The 14,592-nt window shown below is 54.5% G+C and overlaps 17 non-coding genes across 17 annotated transcripts; 11 read left to right on the top strand and 6 right to left on the bottom strand.

The window, feature by feature from the left end:
* Positions 1-438: 438 nt before the first annotated feature.
* On the bottom strand, positions 439-521 carry TRNAL-UAA (transfer RNA leucine (anticodon UAA)). Its single transcript has one exon. It is a non-coding gene; the product is annotated as a tRNA-Leu (tRNA).
* Positions 522-1,415: 894 nt separating this feature from the next.
* On the top strand, positions 1,416-1,487 carry TRNAE-CUC (transfer RNA glutamic acid (anticodon CUC)). The gene has a single exon. It is a non-coding gene; the product is annotated as a tRNA-Glu (tRNA).
* A 340-nt stretch (positions 1,488-1,827) lies between these two features.
* Positions 1,828-1,899, top strand: TRNAE-CUC (transfer RNA glutamic acid (anticodon CUC)). Its single transcript has one exon. It is a non-coding gene; the product is annotated as a tRNA-Glu (tRNA).
* Positions 1,900-2,803: 904 nt separating this feature from the next.
* Positions 2,804-2,886, bottom strand: TRNAL-UAA (transfer RNA leucine (anticodon UAA)). The gene has a single exon. It is a non-coding gene; the product is annotated as a tRNA-Leu (tRNA).
* Positions 2,887-3,780: 894 nt separating this feature from the next.
* On the top strand, positions 3,781-3,852 carry TRNAE-CUC (transfer RNA glutamic acid (anticodon CUC)). The gene has a single exon. It is a non-coding gene; the product is annotated as a tRNA-Glu (tRNA).
* A 340-nt stretch (positions 3,853-4,192) lies between these two features.
* TRNAE-CUC (transfer RNA glutamic acid (anticodon CUC)) lies at positions 4,193-4,264 on the top strand. The gene has a single exon. It is a non-coding gene; the product is annotated as a tRNA-Glu (tRNA).
* A 915-nt stretch (positions 4,265-5,179) lies between these two features.
* TRNAL-UAA (transfer RNA leucine (anticodon UAA)) lies at positions 5,180-5,262 on the bottom strand. Its single transcript has one exon. It is a non-coding gene; the product is annotated as a tRNA-Leu (tRNA).
* A 1,291-nt stretch (positions 5,263-6,553) lies between these two features.
* Positions 6,554-6,625, top strand: TRNAE-CUC (transfer RNA glutamic acid (anticodon CUC)). Its single transcript has one exon. It is a non-coding gene; the product is annotated as a tRNA-Glu (tRNA).
* Positions 6,626-7,542: 917 nt separating this feature from the next.
* On the bottom strand, positions 7,543-7,625 carry TRNAL-UAA (transfer RNA leucine (anticodon UAA)). The gene has a single exon. It is a non-coding gene; the product is annotated as a tRNA-Leu (tRNA).
* An 890-nt stretch (positions 7,626-8,515) lies between these two features.
* On the top strand, positions 8,516-8,587 carry TRNAE-CUC (transfer RNA glutamic acid (anticodon CUC)). The gene has a single exon. It is a non-coding gene; the product is annotated as a tRNA-Glu (tRNA).
* A 340-nt stretch (positions 8,588-8,927) lies between these two features.
* On the top strand, positions 8,928-8,999 carry TRNAE-CUC (transfer RNA glutamic acid (anticodon CUC)). Its single transcript has one exon. It is a non-coding gene; the product is annotated as a tRNA-Glu (tRNA).
* Positions 9,000-9,903: 904 nt separating this feature from the next.
* TRNAL-UAA (transfer RNA leucine (anticodon UAA)) lies at positions 9,904-9,986 on the bottom strand. Its single transcript has one exon. It is a non-coding gene; the product is annotated as a tRNA-Leu (tRNA).
* Positions 9,987-10,880: 894 nt separating this feature from the next.
* TRNAE-CUC (transfer RNA glutamic acid (anticodon CUC)) lies at positions 10,881-10,952 on the top strand. Its single transcript has one exon. It is a non-coding gene; the product is annotated as a tRNA-Glu (tRNA).
* Positions 10,953-11,292: 340 nt separating this feature from the next.
* Positions 11,293-11,364, top strand: TRNAE-CUC (transfer RNA glutamic acid (anticodon CUC)). The gene has a single exon. It is a non-coding gene; the product is annotated as a tRNA-Glu (tRNA).
* Positions 11,365-12,268: 904 nt separating this feature from the next.
* Positions 12,269-12,351, bottom strand: TRNAL-UAA (transfer RNA leucine (anticodon UAA)). The gene has a single exon. It is a non-coding gene; the product is annotated as a tRNA-Leu (tRNA).
* An 894-nt stretch (positions 12,352-13,245) lies between these two features.
* Positions 13,246-13,317, top strand: TRNAE-CUC (transfer RNA glutamic acid (anticodon CUC)). Its single transcript has one exon. It is a non-coding gene; the product is annotated as a tRNA-Glu (tRNA).
* A 340-nt stretch (positions 13,318-13,657) lies between these two features.
* Positions 13,658-13,729, top strand: TRNAE-CUC (transfer RNA glutamic acid (anticodon CUC)). Its single transcript has one exon. It is a non-coding gene; the product is annotated as a tRNA-Glu (tRNA).
* Positions 13,730-14,592: the final 863 nt, after the last annotated feature.

The following is a 14,592-nucleotide window of genomic DNA, read 5'->3' on the forward strand; positions in this document are numbered from 1 at the left end:
TTGACAGGTTCTCCTTCTATGGGCTGAAGGGCCCTGTAGCCTGATTTGAGGTTGGACGCTCTATTATTCACAGGGGTGTACCGGGCCTAGACGGTGACTGGCTGACCCGTCAGGGCATCGCCCGTTTGGAAGCCCGTTTCGGAAGCCGTGAGGAAGCGGAGGCGGGAATCCCTGCCCAATTTTCTTTTGGGGTGGTAGGGCTGTTGGCGGGGTTGCACAAGCTCTGCCAACTTTGGCGGCTTAAGCTTGGGATGCGAGGGACATGGTACAAAAATGCAAAGGTTTTCCAGGAAAAGAGTCTACGGGCAACGATTCCTTGTTGCTCTTTTCAGGTGAACTCAAGCCTCAGGGCTTTGAGGTAGGGGCACTGCCTACAGACAGCAGGAAAGGGCTTGTGCGAAGCTGCTGCCGCATTTAGGTAAGAAGAGTAAAAACCTGTACCAGGAGTGGGGCTCGAACCCACGCGGACACTTGTCCATTGGATCTTAAGTCCAACGCCTTAACCACTCGGCCATCCTGGTGAGCTGCTGCAAAGGGCTTCGAATTGAATCTTTGCTGTTTCAGCAGCAGGCGAACAAGTGGAAAACCAGCCCAGAGTGCCCCCTGCAGGAGGTTGGATGGAATTGGCTTGCGAGCGGCAAACGTCTCTCACTTAACAGCATTACAATAGCCTCCAGCTGACTGCAAGTACGGTTGCGGAAACCTCCCGGGTGCTGCAGTCGTTTCCCCGGTGGCCTAGTGGTGAGGATTTGGTGCTTTCACTGCCACGGGCCTGGCTTCGAGTCCCCGACCAGAGTGTGTGCTTTGAGTAAAGGTGGTCTAGGGCAGTCCAGAGGCAGGCTGAGCCTCGAAGGCTGGTGCAGGCCTTGGTGTGCGAGCCCGAAAAAAGGGCAGCTCCTATGTCATCCCTTCTTGCCCTCCGGCACTTGCTGTACAAGCAAAGCCCCCTTTGAACTCTGCATGGTAACCCTGCTGTGTCTCGCAGGCAATCATGGCCTGCCGCCTTTTAATAAACGTGCTCTCCCACGAAGCAGTTCTCCTAAGGAGGGTTAGTTGTGAGTGTGCATCTTCAGCGGCAGCCTCTAGGGGGAGCTTCAGCACTGACCCACAAAAGCTCATAGCGAGGAAGGCTGTCCTTTCAGGAGAGCAAGACAGGAATATCAGCGCTTGGAAGTGAAAGCGCAAACGTTCCCAAAGTGATGCTGTCTTCAATCTCTAAGCTCCCCTTTTCGCAGACCATCACAAGTGTTTTTGTTTTCTTTCTTTCTTTCTTTCTTTATTTCTTTATTTATTTATTTATTAGCAGAAACGGCCCCCGAAGACCTGCAGGCACTGGTGCCCATTGTAGCAGAGGCCCTCAGCCTTTGGACTCGGACGCCACCATCTGAGCGACACGCAACGGGGTGCACCCACCGTCCCTGGTGGTCTAGTGGTTAGGATTCGGCGCTCTCACCGCTGCGGCCCGGGTTCGATTCCCGGTCAGGGAAGGAGCTCTTTTAACAACTGACATTTTTATTTACAGCAATGCAGTTAACTGGCGACCGGAAATCTTGCTCCCAGATGCAGATTTGCGTGCACAAAATGGAGGAAGTGCCCTCAGCGCGACGCAAAACGTGTTTATGGCAGAGTCCCATTCATTCTCCTGTCGCTGCGGAAAGACTGCCCTTGACGCAAAAAAGGCAGCTTCCTTTTTCACCGCTGGAGAGAACCTATCTGCTCGGCCCTCCCCCTCTCTTCCCAGTCCCCCAATGGACTGGCCTTTGAGGCACCTGCAGGCATTGTGCACTCGGACACCACTGCCCGGCCTTCCCGAGCTGTCCAGCGGTCTCCCTGGTGGTCTAGTGGTTAGGATTCGGCGCTCTCACCGCCGCGGCCCGGGTTCGATTCCCGGTCAGGGAAGAGAGGCTTTTACTGAATGACATTTTTACAGAAATTCAAACAACTGCGTCTCAAAAAATATTTCTTTCAAATGTAGCTTCACTCACAGGCAATAGCGGCGTGGCTCCCCTGGCGGTAACTCCAAGCATCTTTTCAGCATGGTCCCTTACCGGAAGCTGTCGCCGCTAGAAGTGGGCCTGTGCCCCAAAAAGGAAGCTTTCTTTCTTCCAAAGCTGTAGAGAAAATATTAGTCCTGTCGCCCTGCCAAAGCCGAGCTCGCCCACCATCCCTAGCCTCATCAGACCAAGACCTTGCCCGGGACCCTGGGGCAGAGGGCTGCAGAAATGGTTGCGTACCGGTTTGGAGGAGAAAAGCAGGGGAGGGAGGGGTCGTAGCTGCTTGATTTGCATACAGAGCTGTGGTCTGCTGGGAAAGTGCAGCCTTTGGAGCTTGGCAAAGGCTTCGCAAGGGGCCCGAGCATTGCCCTCGCCCCGTTTGTTGACAGGTTCTCCTTCTATGGGCTGAAGGGCCCTGTAGCCTGATTTGAGGTTGGACGCTCTATTATTCACAGGGGTGTACCGGGCCTAGACGGTGACTGGCTGACCCGTCAGGGCATCGCCCGTTTGGAAGCCCGTTTCGGAAGCGGAGGCGGGAATCCCTGCCCAATTTTCTTTTGGGGTGGTAGGGCTGTTGGCGGGGTTGCACAAGCTCTGCCAACTTTGGCGGCTTAAGCTTGGGATGCGAGGGACATGGTACAAAAATGCAAAGGTTTTCCAGGAAAAGAGTCTACGGGCAACGATTCCTTGTTGCTCTTTTCAGGTGAACTCAAGCCTCAGGGCTTTGAGGTAGGGGCACTGCCTACAGACAGCAGGAAAGGGCTTGTGCGAAGCTGCTGCCGCATTTAGGTAAGAAGAGTAAAAACCTGTACCAGGAGTGGGGCTCGAACCCACGCGGACACTTGTCCATTGGATCTTAAGTCCAACGCCTTAACCACTCGGCCATCCTGGTGAGCTGCTGCAAAGGGCTTCGAATTGAATCTTTGCTGTTTCAGCAGCAGGCGAACAAGTGGAAAACCAGCCCAGAGTGCCCCCTGCAGGAGGTTGGATGGAATTGGCTTGCGAGCGGCAAACGTCTCTCACTTAACAGCATTACAATAGCCTCCAGCTGACTGCAAGTACGGTTGCGGAAACCTCCCGGGTGCTGCAGTCGTTTCCCCGGTGGCCTAGTGGTGAGGATTTGGTGCTTTCACTGCCACGGGCCTGGCTTCGAGTCCCCGACCAGAGTGTGTGCTTTGAGTAAAGGTGGTCTAGGGCAGTCCAGAGGCAGGCTGAGCCTCGAAGGCTGGTGCAGGCCTTGGTGTGCGAGCCCGAAAAAAGGGCAGCTCCTATGTCATCCCTTCTTGCCCTCCGGCACTTGCTGTACAAGCAAAGCCCCCTTTGAACTCTGCATGGTAACCCTGCTGTGTCTCGCAGGCAATCATGGCCTGCCGCCTTTTAATAAACGTGCTCTCCCACGAAGCAGTTCTCCTAAGGAGGGTTAGTTGTGAGTGTGCATCTTCAGCGGCAGCCTCTAGGGGGAGCTTCAGCACTGACCCACAAAAGCTCATAGCGAGGAAGGCTGTCCTTTCAGGAGAGCAAGACAGGAATATCAGCGCTTGGAAGTGAAAGCGCAAACGTTCCCAAAGTGATGCTGTCTTCAATCTCTAAGCTCCCCTTTTCGCAGACCATCACAAGTGTTTTTGTTTTCTTTCTTTCTTTCTTTCTTTATTTCTTTATTTATTTATTTATTAGCAGAAACGGCCCCCGAAGACCTGCAGGCACTGGTGCCCATTGTAGCAGAGGCCCTCAGCCTTTGGACTCGGACGCCACCATCTGAGCGACACGCAACGGGGTGCACCCACCGTCCCTGGTGGTCTAGTGGTTAGGATTCGGCGCTCTCACCGCTGCGGCCCGGGTTCGATTCCCGGTCAGGGAAGGAGCTCTTTTAACAACTGACATTTTTATTTACAGCAATGCAGTTAACTGGCGACCGGAAATCTTGCTCCCAGATGCAGATTTGCGTGCACAAAATGGAGGAAGTGCCCTCAGCGCGACGCAAAACGTGTTTATGGCAGAGTCCCATTCATTCTCCTGTCGCTGCGGAAAGACTGCCCTTGACGCAAAAAAGGCAGCTTCCTTTTTCACCGCTGGAGAGAACCTATCTGCTCGGCCCTCCCCCTCTCTTCCCAGTCCCCCAATGGACTGGCCTTTGAGGCACCTGCAGGCATTGTGCACTCGGACACCACTGCCCGGCCTTCCCGAGCTGTCCAGCGGTCTCCCTGGTGGTCTAGTGGTTAGGATTCGGCGCTCTCACCGCCGCGGCCCGGGTTCGATTCCCGGTCAGGGAAGAGAGGCTTTTACTGAATGACATTTTTACAGAAATTCAAACAACTGCGTCTCAAAAAATATTTCTTTCAAATGTAGCTTCACTCACAGGCAATAGCGGCGTGGCTCCCCTGGCGGTAACTCCAAGCATCTTTTCAGCATGGTCCCTTACCGGAAGCTGTCGCCGCTAGAAGTGGGCCTGTGCCCCAAAAAGGAAGCTTTCTTTCTTCCAAAGCTGTAGAGAAAATATTAGTCCTGTCGCCCTGCCAAAGCCGAGCTCGCCCACCATCCCTAGCCTCATCAGACCAAGACCTTGCCCGGGACCCTGGGGCAGAGGGCTGCAGAAATGGTTGCGTACCGGTTTGGAGGAGAAAAGCAGGGGAGGGAGGGGTCGTAGCTGCTTGATTTGCATACAGAGCTGTGGTCTGCTGGGAAAGTGCAGCCTTTGGAGCTTGGCAAAGGCTTCGCAAGGGGCCCGAGCATTGCCCTCGCCCCGTTTGTTGACAGGTTCTCCTTCTATGGGCTGAAGGGCCCTGTAGCCTGATTTGAGGTTGGACGCTCTATTATTCACAGGGGTGTACCGGGCCTAGACGGTGACTGGCTGACCCGTCAGGGCATCGCCCGTTTGGAAGCCCGTTTCGGAAGCCGTGAGGAAGCGGAGGCGGGAATCCCTGCCCAATTTTCTTTTGGGGTGGTAGGGCTGTTGGCGGGGTTGCACAAGCTCTGCCAACTTTGGCGGCTTAAGCTTGGGATGCGAGGGACATGGTACAAAAATGCAAAGGTTTTCCAGGAAAAGAGTCTACGGGCAACGATTCCTTGTTGCTCTTTTCAGGTGAACTCAAGCCTCAGGGCTTTGAGGTAGGGGCACTGCCTACAGACAGCAGGAAAGGGCTTGTGCGAAGCTGCTGCCGCATTTAGGTAAGAAGAGTAAAAACCTGTACCAGGAGTGGGGCTCGAACCCACGCGGACACTTGTCCATTGGATCTTAAGTCCAACGCCTTAACCACTCGGCCATCCTGGTGAGCTGCTGCAAAGGGCTTCGAATTGAATCTTTGCTGTTTCAGCAGCAGGCGAACAAGTGGAAAACCAGCCCAGAGTGCCCCCTGCAGGAGGTTGGATGGAATTGGCTTGCGAGCGGCAAACGTCTCTCACTTAACAGCATTACAATAGCCTCCAGCTGACTGCAAGTACGGTTGCGGAAACCTCCCGGGTGCTGCAGTCGTTTCCCCGGTGGCCTAGTGGTGAGGATTTGGTGCTTTCACTGCCACGGGCCTGGCTTCGAGTCCCCGACCAGAGTGTGTGCTTTGAGTAAAGGTGGTCTAGGGCAGTCCAGAGGCAGGCTGAGCCTCGAAGGCTGGTGCAGGCCTTGGTGTGCGAGCCCGAAAAAAGGGCAGCTCCTATGTCATCCCTTCTTGCCCTCCGGCACTTGCTGTACAAGCAAAGCCCCCTTTGAACTCTGCATGGTAACCCTGCTGTGTCTCGCAGGCAATCATGGCCTGCCGCCTTTTAATAAACGTGCTCTCCCACGAAGCAGTTCTCCTAAGGAGGGTTAGTTGTGAGTGTGCATCTTCAGCGGCAGCCTCTAGGGGGAGCTTCAGCACTGACCCACAAAAGCTCATAGCGAGGAAGGCTGTCCTTTCAGGAGAGCAAGACAGGAATATCAGCGCTTGGAAGTGAAAGCGCAAACGTTCCCAAAGTGATGCTGTCTTCAATCTCTAAGCTCCCCTTTTCGCAGACCATCACAAGTGTTTTTGTTTTCTTTCTTTCTTTCTTTCTTTATTTCTTTATTTATTTATTTATTAGCAGAAACGGCCCCCGAAGACCTGCAGGCACTGGTGCCCATTGTAGCAGAGGCCCTCAGCCTTTGGACTCGGACGCCACCATCTGAGCGACACGCAACGGGGTGCACCCACCGTCCCTGGTGGTCTAGTGGTTAGGATTCGGCGCTCTCACCGGATTCCCGGTCAGGGAAGGAGCTCTTTTAACAACTGACATTTTTATTTACAGCAATGCAGTTAACTGGCGACCGGAAATCTTGCTCCCAGATGCAGATTTGCGTGCACAAAATGGAGGAAGTGCCCTCAGCGCGACGCAAAACGTGTTTATGGCAGAGTCCCATTCATTCTCCTGTCGCTGCGGAAAGACTGCCCTTGACGCAAAAAAGGCAGCTTCCTTTTTCACCGCTGGAGAGAACCTATCTGCTCGGCCCTCCCCCTCTCTTCCCAGTCCCCCAATGGACTGGCCTTTGAGGCACCTGCAGGCATTGTGCACTCGGACACCACTGCCCGGCCTTCCCGAGCTGTCCAGCGGTCTCCCTGGTGGTCTAGTGGTTAGGATTCGGCGCTCTCACCGCCGCGGCCCGGTTTCGATTCCCGGTCAGGGAAGAGAGGCTTTTACTGAATGACATTTTTACAGAAATTCAAACAACTGCGTCTCAAAAAATATTTCTTTCAAATGTAGCTTCACTCACAGGCAATAGCGGCGTGGCTCCCCTGGCGGTAACTCCAAGCATCTTTTCAGCATGGTCCCTTACCGGAAGCTGTCGCCGCTAGAAGTGGGCCTGTGCCCCAAAAAGGAAGCTTTCTTTCTTCCAAAGCTGTAGAGAAAATATTAGTCCTGTCGCCCTGCCAAAGCCGAGCTCGCCCACCATCCCTAGCCTCATCAGACCAAGACCTTGCCCGGGACCCTGGGGCAGAGGGCTGCAGAAATGGTTGCGTACCGGTTTGGAGGAGAAAAGCAGGGGAGGGAGGGGTCGTAGCTGCTTGATTTGCATACAGAGCTGTGGTCTGCTGGGAAAGTGCAGCCTTTGGAGCTTGGCAAAGGCTTCGCAAGGGGCCCGAGCATTGCCCTCGCCCCGTTTGTTGACAGGTTCTCCTTCTATGGGCTGAAGGGCCCTGTAGCCTGATTTGAGGTTGGACGCTCTATTATTCACAGGGGTGTACCGGGCCTAGACGGTGACTGGCTGACCCGTCAGGGCATCGCCCGTTTGGAAGCCCGTTTCGGAAGCCCGTTTCGGAAGCGGAGGCGGGAATCCCTGCCCAATTTTCTTTTGGGGTGGTAGGGCTGTTGGCGGGGTTGCACAAGCTCTGCCAACTTTGGCGGCTTAAGCTTGGGATGCGAGGGACATGGTACAAAAATGCAAAGGTTTTCCAGGAAAAGAGTCTACGGGCAACGATTCCTTGTTGCTCTTTTCAGGTGAACTCAAGCCTCAGGGCTTTGAGGTAGGGGCACTGCCTACAGACAGCAGGAAAGGGCTTGTGCGAAGCTGCTGCCGCATTTAGGTAAGAAGAGTAAAAACCTGTACCAGGAGTGGGGCTCGAACCCACGCGGACACTTGTCCATTGGATCTTAAGTCCAACGCCTTAACCACTCGGCCATCCTGGTGAGCTGCTGCAAAGGGCTTCGAATTGAATCTTTGCTGTTTCAGCAGCAGGCGAACAAGTGGAAAACCAGCCCAGAGTGCCCCCTGCAGGAGGTTGGATGGAATTGGCTTGCGAGCGGCAAACGTCTCTCACTTAACAGCATTACAATAGCCTCCAGCTGACTGCAAGTACGGTTGCGGAAACCTCCCGGGTGCTGCAGTCGTTTCCCCGGTGGCCTAGTGGTGAGGATTTGGTGCTTTCACTGCCACGGGCCTGGCTTCGAGTCCCCGACCAGAGTGTGTGCTTTGAGTAAAGGTGGTCTAGGGCAGTCCAGAGGCAGGCTGAGCCTCGAAGGCTGGTGCAGGCCTTGGTGTGCGAGCCCGAAAAAAGGGCAGCTCCTATGTCATCCCTTCTTGCCCTCCGGCACTTGCTGTACAAGCAAAGCCCCCTTTGAACTCTGCATGGTAACCCTGCTGTGTCTCGCAGGCAATCATGGCCTGCCGCCTTTTAATAAACGTGCTCTCCCACGAAGCAGTTCTCCTAAGGAGGGTTAGTTGTGAGTGTGCATCTTCAGCGGCAGCCTCTAGGGGGAGCTTCAGCACTGACCCACAAAAGCTCATAGCGAGGAAGGCTGTCCTTTCAGGAGAGCAAGACAGGAATATCAGCGCTTGGAAGTGAAAGCGCAAACGTTCCCAAAGTGATGCTGTCTTCAATCTCTAAGCTCCCCTTTTCGCAGACCATCACAAGTGTTTTTGTTTTCTTTCTTTCTTTCTTTCTTTCTTTATTTCTTTATTTATTAGCAGAAACGGCCCCCGAAGACCTGCAGGCACTGGTGCCCATTGTAGCAGAGGCCCTCAGCCTTTGGACTCGGACGCCACCATCTGAGCGACACGCAACGGGGTGCACCCACCGTCCCTGGTGGTCTAGTGGTTAGGATTCGGGGCTCTCACCGCCGCGGCCCGGGTTCGATTCCCGGTCAGGGAAGGAGCTCTTTTAACAACTGACATTTTTATTTACAGCAATGCAGTTAACTGGCGACTGGAAATCTTGCTCCCAGATGCAGATTTGCGTGCACAAAATGGAGGAAGTGCCCTCAGCGCGACGCAAAACGTGTTTATGGCAGAGTCCCATTCATTCTCCTGTCGCTGCGGAAAGACTGCCCTTGACGCAAAAAAGGCAGCTTCCTTTTTCACCGCTGGAGAGAACCTATCTGCTCGGCCCTCCCCCTCTCTTCCCAGTCCCCCAATGGACTGGCCTTTGAGGCACCTGCAGGCATTGTGCACTCGGACACCACTGCCCGGCCTTCCCGAGCTGTCCAGCGGTCTCCCTGGTGGTCTAGTGGTTAGGATTCGGCGCTCTCACCGCCGTGGCCCGGGTTCGATTCCCGGTCAGGGAAGAGAGGCTTTTACTGAATGACATTTTTACAGAAATTCAAACAACTGCGTCTCAAAAAATATTTCTTTCAAATGTAGCTTCACTCACAGGCAATAGCGGCGTGGCTCCCCTGGCGGTAACTCCAAGCATCTTTTCAGCATGGTCCCTTACCGGAAGCTGTCGCCGCTAGAAGTGGGCCTGTGCCCCAAAAAGGAAGCTTTCTTTCTTCCAAAGCTGTAGAGAAAATATTAGTCCTGTCGCCCTGCCAAAGCCGAGCTCGCCCACCATCCCTAGCCTCATCAGACCAAGACCTTGCCCGGGACCCTGGGGCAGAGGGCTGCAGAAATGGTTGCGTACCGGTTTGGAGGAGAAAAGCAGGGGAGGGAGGGGTCGTAGCTGCTTGATTTGCATACAGAGCTGTGGTCTGCTGGGAAAGTGCAGCCTTTGGAGCTTGGCAAAGGCTTCGCAAGGGGCCCGAGCATTGCCCTCGCCCCGTTTGTTGACAGGTTCTCCTTCTATGGGCTGAAGGGCCCTGTAGCCTGATTTGAGGTTGGACGCTCTATTATTCACAGGGGTGTACCGGGCCTAGACGGTGACTGGCTGACCCGTCAGGGCATCGCCCGTTTGGAAGCCCGTTTCGGAAGCGGAGGCGGGAATCCCTGCCCAATTTTCTTTTGGGGTGGTAGGGCTGTTGGCGGGGTTGCACAAGCTCTGCCAACTTTGGCGGCTTAAGCTTGGGATGCGAGGGACATGGTACAAAAATGCAAAGGTTTTCCAGGAAAAGAGTCTACGGGCAACGATTCCTTGTTGCTCTTTTCAGGTGAACTCAAGCCTCAGGGCTTTGAGGTAGGGGCACTGCCTACAGACAGCAGGAAAGGGCTTGTGCGAAGCTGCTGCCGCATTTAGGTAAGAAGAGTAAAAACCTGTACCAGGAGTGGGGCTCGAACCCACGCGGACACTTGTCCATTGGATCTTAAGTCCAACGCCTTAACCACTCGGCCATCCTGGTGAGCTGCTGCAAAGGGCTTCGAATTGAATCTTTGCTGTTTCAGCAGCAGGCGAACAAGTGGAAAACCAGCCCAGAGTGCCCCCTGCAGGAGGTTGGATGGAATTGGCTTGCGAGCGGCAAACGTCTCTCACTTAACAGCATTACAATAGCCTCCAGCTGACTGCAAGTACGGTTGCGGAAACCTCCCGGGTGCTGCAGTCGTTTCCCCGGTGGCCTAGTGGTGAGGATTTGGTGCTTTCACTGCCACGGGCCTGGCTTCGAGTCCCCGACCAGAGTGTGTGCTTTGAGTAAAGGTGGTCTAGGGCAGTCCAGAGGCAGGCTGAGCCTCGAAGGCTGGTGCAGGCCTTGGTGTGCGAGCCCGAAAAAAGGGCAGCTCCTATGTCATCCCTTCTTGCCCTCCGGCACTTGCTGTACAAGCAAAGCCCCCTTTGAACTCTGCATGGTAACCCTGCTGTGTCTCGCAGGCAATCATGGCCTGCCGCCTTTTAATAAACGTGCTCTCCCACGAAGCAGTTCTCCTAAGGAGGGTTAGTTGTGAGTGTGCATCTTCAGCGGCAGCCTCTAGGGGGAGCTTCAGCACTGACCCACAAAAGCTCATAGCGAGGAAGGCTGTCCTTTCAGGAGAGCAAGACAGGAATATCAGCGCTTGGAAGTGAAAGCGCAAACGTTCCCAAAGTGATGCTGTCTTCAATCTCTAAGCTCCCCTTTTCGCAGACCATCACAAGTGTTTTTGTTTTCTTTCTTTCTTTCTTTCTTTATTTCTTTATTTATTTATTTATTAGCAGAAACGGCCCCCGAAGACCTGCAGGCACTGGTGCCCATTGTAGCAGAGGCCCTCAGCCTTTGGACTCGGACGCCACCATCTGAGCGACACGCAACGGGGTGCACCCACCGTCCCTGGTGGTCTAGTGGTTAGGATTCGGCGCTCTCACCGCTGCGGCCCGGGTTCGATTCCCGGTCAGGGAAGGAGCTCTTTTAACAACTGACATTTTTATTTACAGCAATGCAGTTAACTGGCGACCGGAAATCTTGCTCCCAGATGCAGATTTGCGTGCACAAAATGGAGGAAGTGCCCTCAGCGCGACGCAAAACGTGTTTATGGCAGAGTCCCATTCATTCTCCTGTCGCTGCGGAAAGACTGCCCTTGACGCAAAAAAGGCAGCTTCCTTTTTCACCGCTGGAGAGAACCTATCTGCTCGGCCCTCCCCCTCTCTTCCCAGTCCCCCAATGGACTGGCCTTTGAGGCACCTGCAGGCATTGTGCACTCGGACACCACTGCCCGGCCTTCCCGAGCTGTCCAGCGGTCTCCCTGGTGGTCTAGTGGTTAGGATTCGGCGCTCTCACCGCCGCGGCCCGGTTTCGATTCCCGGTCAGGGAAGAGAGGCTTTTACTGAATGACATTTTTACAGAAATTCAAACAACTGCGTCTCAAAAAATATTTCTTTCAAATGTAGCTTCACTCACAGGCAATAGCGGCGTGGCTCCCCTGGCGGTAACTCCAAGCATCTTTTCAGCATGGTCCCTTACCGGAAGCTGTCGCCGCTAGAAGTGGGCCTGTGCCCCAAAAAGGAAGCTTTCTTTCTTCCAAAGCTGTAGAGAAAATATTAGTCCTGTCGCCCTGTCAAAGCCGAGCTCGCCCACCATCCCTAGCCTCATCAGACCAAGACCTTGCCCGGGACCCTGGGGCAGAGGGCTGCAGAAATGGTTGCGTACCGGTTTGGAGGAGAAAAGCAGGGGAGGGAGGGGTCGTAGCTGCTTGATTTGCATACAGAGCTGTGGTCTGCTGGGAAAGTGCAGCCTTTGGAGCTTGGCAAAGGCTTCGCAAGGGGCCCGAGCATTGCCCTCGCCCCGTTTGTTGACAGGTTCTCCTTCTATGGGCTGAAGGGCCCTGTAGCCTGATTTGAGGTTGGACGCTCTATTATTCACAGGGGTGTACCGGGCCTAGACGGTGACTGGCTGACCCGTCAGGGCATCGCCCGTTTGGAAGCCCGTTTCGGAAGCGGAGGCGGGAATCCCTGCCCAATTTTCTTTTGGGGTGGTAGGGCTGTTGGCGGGGTTGCACAAGCTCTGCCAACTTTGGCGGCTTAAGCTTGGGATGCGAGGGACATGGTACAAAAATGCAAAGGTTTTCCAGGAAAAGAGTCTACGGGCAACGATTCCTTGTTGCTCTTTTCAGGTGAACTCAAGCCTCAGGGCTTTGAGGTAGGGGCACTGCCTACAGACAGCAGGAAAGGGCTTGTGCGAAGCTGCTGCCGCATTTAGGTAAGAAGAGTAAAAACCTGTACCAGGAGTGGGGCTCGAACCCACGCGGACACTTGTCCATTGGATCTTAAGTCCAACGCCTTAACCACTCGGCCATCCTGGTGAGCTGCTGCAAAGGGCTTCGAATTGAATCTTTGCTGTTTCAGCAGCAGGCGAACAAGTGGAAAACCAGCCCAGAGTGCCCCCTGCAGGAGGTTGGATGGAATTGGCTTGCGAGCGGCAAACGTCTCTCACTTAACAGCATTACAATAGCCTCCAGCTGACTGCAAGTACGGTTGCGGAAACCTCCCGGGTGCTGCAGTCGTTTCCCCGGTGGCCTAGTGGTGAGGATTTGGTGCTTTCACTGCCACGGGCCTGGCTTCGAGTCCCCGACCAGAGTGTGTGCTTTGAGTAAAGGTGGTCTAGGGCAGTCCAGAGGCAGGCTGAGCCTCGAAGGCTGGTGCAGGCCTTGGTGTGCGAGCCCGAAAAAAGGGCAGCTCCTATGTCATCCCTTCTTGCCCTCCGGCACTTGCTGTACAAGCAAAGCCCCCTTTGAACTCTGCATGGTAACCCTGCTGTGTCTCGCAGGCAATCATGGCCTGCCGCCTTTTAATAAACGTGCTCTCCCACGAAGCAGTTCTCCTAAGGAGGGTTAGTTGTGAGTGTGCATCTTCAGCGGCAGCCTCTAGGGGGAGCTTCAGCACTGACCCACAAAAGCTCATAGCGAGGAAGGCTGTCCTTTCAGGAGAGCAAGACAGGAATATCAGCGCTTGGAAGTGAAAGCGCAAACGTTCCCAAAGTGATGCTGTCTTCAATCTCTAAGCTCCCCTTTTCGCAGACCATCACAAGTGTTTTTGTTTTCTTTCTTTCTTTCTTTCTTTATTTCTTTATTTATTTATTTATTAGCAGAAACGGCCCCCGAAGACCTGCAGGCACTGGTGCCCATTGTAGCAGAGGCCCTCAGCCTTTGGACTCGGACGCCACCATCTGAGCGACACGCAACGGGGTGCACCCACCGTCCCTGGTGGTCTAGTGGTTAGGATTCGGCGCTCTCACCGCTGCGGCCCGGGTTCGATTCCCGGTCAGGGAAGGAGCTCTTTTAACAACTGACATTTTTATTTACAGCAATGCAGTTAACTGGCGACCGGAAATCTTGCTCCCAGATGCAGATTTGCGTGCACAAAATGGAGGAAGTGCCCTCAGCGCGACGCAAAACGTGTTTATGGCAGAGTCCCATTCATTCTCCTGTCGCTGCGGAAAGACTGCCCTTGACGCAAAAAAGGCAGCTTCCTTTTTCACCGCTGGAGAGAACCTATCTGCTCGGCCCTCCCCCTCTCTTCCCAGTCCCCCAATGGACTGGCCTTTGAGGCACCTGCAGGCATTGTGCACTCGGACACCACTGCCCGGCCTTCCCGAGCTGTCCAGCGGTCTCCCTGGTGGTCTAGTGGTTAGGATTCGGCGCTCTCACCGCCGCGGCCCGGGTTCGATTCCCGGTCAGGGAAGAGAGGCTTTTACTGAATGACATTTTTACAGAAATTCAAACAACTGCGTCTCAAAAAATATTTCTTTCAAATGTAGCTTCACTCACAGGCAATAGCGGCGTGGCTCCCCTGGCGGTAACTCCAAGCATCTTTTCAGCATGGTCCCTTACCGGAAGCTGTCGCCGCTAGAAGTGGGCCTGTGCCCCAAAAAGGAAGCTTTCTTTCTTCCAAAGCTGTAGAGAAAATATTAGTCCTGTCGCCCTGCCAAAGCCGAGCTCGCCCACCATCCCTAGCCTCATCAGACCAAGACCTTGCCCGGGACCCTGGGGCAGAGGGCTGCAGAAATGGTTGCGTACCGGTTTGGAGGAGAAAAGCAGGGGAGGGAGGGGTCGTAGCTGCTTGATTTGCATACAGAGCTGTGGTCTGCTGGGAAAGTGCAGCCTTTGGAGCTTGGCAAAGGCTTCGCAAGGGGCCCGAGCATTGCCCTCGCCCCGTTTGTTGACAGGTTCTCCTTCTATGGGCTGAAGGGCCCTGTAGCCTGATTTGAGGTTGGACGCTCTATTATTCACAGGGGTGTACCGGGCCTAGACGGTGACTGGCTGACCCGTCAGGGCATCGCCCGTTTGGAAGCCCGTTTCGGAAGCGGAGGCGGGAATCCCTGCCCAATTTTCTTTTGGGGTGGTAGGGCTGTTGGCGGGGTTGCACAAGCTCTGCCAACTTTGGCGGCTTAAGCTTGGGATGCGAGGGACATGGTACAAAAATGCAAAGGTTTTCCAGGAAAAGAGTCTACGGGCAACGATTCCTTGTTGCTCTTTTCAGGTGAACTCAAGCCTCAGGGCTTTGAGGTAGGGGCACTGCCTACAGACAGCAGGAAAGGGCTTGTG

This window comes from Ambystoma mexicanum, chromosome 5p (genome assembly GCF_040938575.1).
Source record: "Ambystoma mexicanum isolate Mex_15411 chromosome 5p, UKY_AmexF1_1, whole genome shotgun sequence".
Classification (NCBI taxonomy): Eukaryota; Metazoa; Chordata; class Amphibia; order Caudata; family Ambystomatidae; genus Ambystoma; species Ambystoma mexicanum.